The sequence below is a fragment of the Saccopteryx leptura genome, chromosome 2 (assembly GCF_036850995.1).
Source record: "Saccopteryx leptura isolate mSacLep1 chromosome 2, mSacLep1_pri_phased_curated, whole genome shotgun sequence".
In the NCBI taxonomy this organism is placed as follows: domain Eukaryota; kingdom Metazoa; phylum Chordata; class Mammalia; order Chiroptera; family Emballonuridae; genus Saccopteryx; species Saccopteryx leptura.
Window position 1 is genome coordinate 337,112,582 of NC_089504.1, and position 4,819 is coordinate 337,117,400.

Genomic DNA, 4,819 nt, shown 5'->3' on the forward strand with positions numbered 1-4,819 from the left:
ACAACCATATGACTTCTGTGCTGTGTTTGAGGTATATGGGCATCATATACTGGCAGGCAGTCACAAATTACAGTCACTTCTTCCCCATTCCTCAGGATGGTGGCTTGCCATCAGTACTCCGGAGCTTTGATACAGGTACCAAAGCAAGGCCAGGGGAGCAAAGAGTGTGACTGGGTCCAGCCAACACAATTGCCCGAGTCAGAATCAGGATCCAGTCATCTTTAGACAGAAGCAGAAAGTTTCTCTTTGAATCAACACTTCCTTCCACTTTCTTTTCATGTGAGCAAACAGAAACCCTAAGAGTTTAAATCCTTTCCAGGGAGTTCTGAGCTGTGGTCAGCATAAGGAAACAGCTGTCTTGCTTTTAATCTTTGAATTTCAACATGTGTCATTAGGAGGTTCCTCGGGGACTGGCCTCAACCCTTGGAACGGTCTCTGGAATGTGGGCAGATTGTAACAGATCCTGCTTCTGCCTTTCCCTGCGCTGTCCCTGCTTGATCCTCATCCCTGGCAGGCTATCCATGCTTTATCTGATCCGGAGTGTTCTGTTCAATCATGCCCTCTGCTAGCCCCCCTCTGACCTTTCCTGGGCCCCACCCTCCCATCCCCAGCCTGCCTTCAGTTGCCTCACTGCGCATCCATATACCTTATCATGGAAGCATAGCATGACCTAGTTTCTCTCCTGCAGGACATACATCAGTCTCCCAGCTCTTCCTGGCTGTCCTAACCCAGTCTTTCCTTCCTGCTGGGCCAGGATGGTGGAAGAAGTGGCCACAGACCTTGTCCTGGAAGGAGCTTGTCATAGCAGGGCGAATCTGTAATGACAATCAGTGAATTCGGTGCTGTATTAAAGAAAAACTAAGTGCTATATTAGATTTAAAACAATAAATAAATAAAGGTCCATAGGCCTAAGGTGGGGTACTGGGAGGAACAGTTTACTGCTAAGCAGAGATCTGGAGACCCAGCACGAGCCTTGGCTCTGCAGGTGAGGTTTGGGAGGAGGAAAAGGCCATCAACAGTTTCTGCTCCATACAAAGCCAAGGAATCTGACCAGTGCAGATGGGCTGGAAGGAGGTGTGATGGGCAGTGGGCATCCAACTGCCTCTGCTGCCCCTGTGAGATGCCCAAGATGGGGATGGTTGCACCAATCAGCAGGCCAGGCGGCCAGGCTGAGGTCTGTCAGCGATGATGGCTGAAACACATTGAACATGGACATTGAACCTAGTCTGGTATCATTAAGAAAAGGGTTTAGCCTTACCAGGTGGTGGCGCAGTGGATAGAGTCAGACTGGGACACAGAGGACCTAGGTTCGAAACCCCAAAGTCGCCGGCTTGAACGTGGGCTCATCTGGTTTGAGCAAAGCTCACTAGATTGAGCCCAAGTTAAGCAAGGGGTCACTCTGTCTGCTATAGCCGCCCCCGGTCAAGGCACATATGAGAAAGCAATCAATGAACAACCAAGGTGCTGCAAGGAAAATTGATGCTTTTCATCTCTCCCTTCCTGTCTGTCTGTCCCTATCTGTTTCTGTCTCTGTCTCTGTCACACAAAAAAGAAAAAGAAAAAAAGAGAGAGAGAGAAAAGAGTCTAGCTCTGGACAGATAGTTCAGTTAGAGAGTTGTCCTGAAGCACAGAGGTTGCTAAGGTTAGATCCCAGGTCAGGGCACATACAGGAGCAGACCGATGCCCCTGTTTCTCTTTCCCTTTCTTATTCGCTAAAAATTAACAAATATAAAAAAAATTTTTAAGGAGTTAGAAAAAGACAGTGATTTTCATTCTAAAAACACTAATTCCCCACAAATATAATGCACGACAATAACTCTCACTTGTTGATCATAGTATGTGGCAGGTGCCCTGTTAAACTACTGTATGATCTCATTTGAGCCTCACAACAATCTTATGAAACTTTATCACTATCTTCATTTTATAGAGAAGGAAGCTGGGGAATTTATCCCTAAGAAGGTTAAGTAGCTTTACCAAGGTTCAAATGTAAGTCTGTCTAATCAGAGCTCAAACCTTTACCCACCAGACTCTGTCTATAGTACACATGCTCTTTAAACAGCTCAGATGGGTTGGACCTGGCTGTCGGGCTTTCTTTAATTCTCATTCACATTTACACCAGTCCTCCAGTTTCTGATAAGTGCTTATGAATTTAAATATTTATTAGAGAAACCAGTTCACGCCGGAGCTCAGCGAGGGAGGCCTCTCGGACAGACCCAGCCGCACGGCGCAACTCTGAGGAAAACCTACCACCAGATAGACGCCGTCTGTCAGCCATGGCGAAGGGAGACCCCAACAAGCCGAGGGGCAAGATGTGCTCATACGCCTTCTTCGTGCAGACCTGCCGGGAGGAGCACAAGAAGAAACACCCAGACTCTTCCGTCAACTTCTCCGAGTTCTCCAAGAAGTGCTCGGAGAGATGGAAGACCATGTCAGCAAAGGAAAAGTCCAAGTTCGAGGACATGGCCAAGAGCGACAAAGCGCGCTATGACAGGGAGATGAAGAACTACGTGCCTCCCAAAGGCGACAAGAAGGGAAAGAAAAAAGATCCCAATGCGCCTAAAAGGCCTCCATCTGCCTTCTTCCTGTTTTGCTCTGAACATCGCCCAAAGATCAAAAGTGAACACCCTGGTTTGTCCATTGGGGATCCTGCGAAAAAACTGGGTGAAATGTGGTCTGAACGGTCAGCCAAAGATAAGCAACCATATGAGCAAAAAGCAGCAAAGCTAAAGGAGAAATATGAAAAGGATATTGCTGCATACCGTGCCAAGGGCAAAAGTGAAGTGGGAAAGAAGGGTCCCGGCAGGTCAACAGGCTCAAAGAAGAAGAACGAACCAGAAGATGAGGAGGAGGAAGAAGAGGAAGATGAGGAGGAGGAGGAAGAGGATGAAGATGAAGAATAAATGGCTGTCCTGTAATGTGTATGGAGTATGTTTGTATGCTCAGGCAATTGTTTGGCTAAGAATGTGAATTCAAGTGCAGCTCAATATTAGCTTCAGTATAAAAACTGTACAGATTTTTGTATAGCTGATAAGGTTCTTTGTAGAGAAAATACTTTTTTAAAAATGCAGGTTGTAGCTTTCTGAGGGGCTACTGCATACAGTTAGATTTTAAGGCTTCTGATGTTAAATGTTTCTAAATATTTAATGGTTTCTTTAATTTCTTGACTTGTGTATGGTGGCAAAGCAGACTCGGAATTAGTTTCATCTCAGTAGTAAATTTTGGGTTATTTAGAATGTTGCATTTTATTTTTTAAAAAGTTTTGTAATAAAATTATGTATATTAATAAATAAATAAATAAATATTTATTTATTAGAAGTTTTTCATCTCTGTAATGGTATATTTCCCAACTTTTTTTTTTTCTGATAAAACCAAAAGAGAGAGAAAATATTGGGAAAACCCCATTGTGACAAGAATTTTTCAAATTTTAACTATATGAGGTGATGGATGTATTAATTAGCCTTATTGTAATAATTGTTTTACAATATATATGTATATAATTAAGTTGTACTTTTTTTTTCTTCTTTTCCAAGTGAGGGGGGCAGATAGAGAGACAGATTCCTACATGCACCCTGGCCAGGATTCACGTGGCAACCCCCATCTGGGGCCAACACTTTACCCATCTGGGGGCATGCTCCCAACCCAGCTATTTTTAGCTCCTGAGGTAAAGGCTCCATGAAGCCATTCTCAGTGCCCAGGGCCAATGCCCTCAAACCAATCGAGCTGTGGCTGCAGAAGGGGAAGAGAGAAAGAGAGAAGAGGGAGCAGGAGTGGTGGAGAAGCAGATGGTCGCTTCTCTTGGGTGCTGGCCAGGGCCAAGTTGTACTTCTTAGACTTACATAGTATGGCCCTGGCTGAAAAAGTTGGCCCTGGATGCTGAGGATGGCTCTGTGGCCCTGCTTCAGGTGCTAAAATAGCTTGGTTGCCAAGCAATGGAACAGAGGCCCAGATGGGCAGAGCATCACCTGTTAGGGGGCTTGCCAGGTAGATCCCAGTAGGGGTGCATGCAAGAGTCTGTCTCTGCCTCCCACCTCTCACTTAATAATAATAATAATAATAATAATGGAAAAACTTAACTAATGTTATATGCCAATTATGTCTCAATAAATAGGTTATTAGGTAAGGTTTAGGAATCTTTTGTTATAAAGAGAGAGTTTTGATGCAATGGACTTTTCTGTAGAGAGTTCATCATTTAATGACTTTAAGTATAAAACTTTCCCTAACATTTTGTGTCACATGCTGTTGAGAGATTTACCTTTGTTCACCAAGCATTAACCAATTGGGAAATGGTTTCCATTTGACAAAGAGGCCCAAAGCAGACAGTGCATGTCCGCTTTAATTTTTCAAAACAATGCCTGACCAGGCGGTTGCTCAGTGGATAGAGCATTGGACTGGGATGCGGAAGGACCCAGGTTCGAGACCCCGAGGTCGCCAGCTTCAGCGCGTGTTCATCTGGCTTGAGCAAAAAGCTCACCAGCTTGGACCCAAGGTCGCTGGCTCGAGCAAGGGGTTACTCGGTCTGCTGAAGGCCTGCAGTTAAGGCACATAGGAGAAAGCAATCAGGCCCTGGCCGGTTGGCTCAGTGGTAGAGCGTCGGCCTGGCGTGCGGGTGTCAGCCTGGCGTGCGGGAGTCCCAGGTTCGATTCCCGGCCAGGGCACACAGGAGAAGCGCCTATCTGCTTCTTCACCTCTCCCCCTCTCCTTCCTCTCTGTCTCTCTCTTCTCCTCTTGCAGCCAAGGCTCCATTGGAGCAAAGTTGGCCTGGGCGCTGAGAATGGCTCTGTGGCTTCTGCCTCAGGTGCTAGAATGGCTCTGATTGCGG

General features: G+C 45.8%; 1 pseudogene; it reads left to right on the forward strand.

The window, feature by feature from the left end:
• Nucleotides 1-2,169: 2,169 nt before the first annotated feature.
• On the forward strand, nt 2,170-3,236 carry LOC136393649 (high mobility group protein B2 pseudogene; annotated as a pseudogene).
• The last annotated feature ends 1,583 nt before the right edge of the window (nt 3,237-4,819 follow it).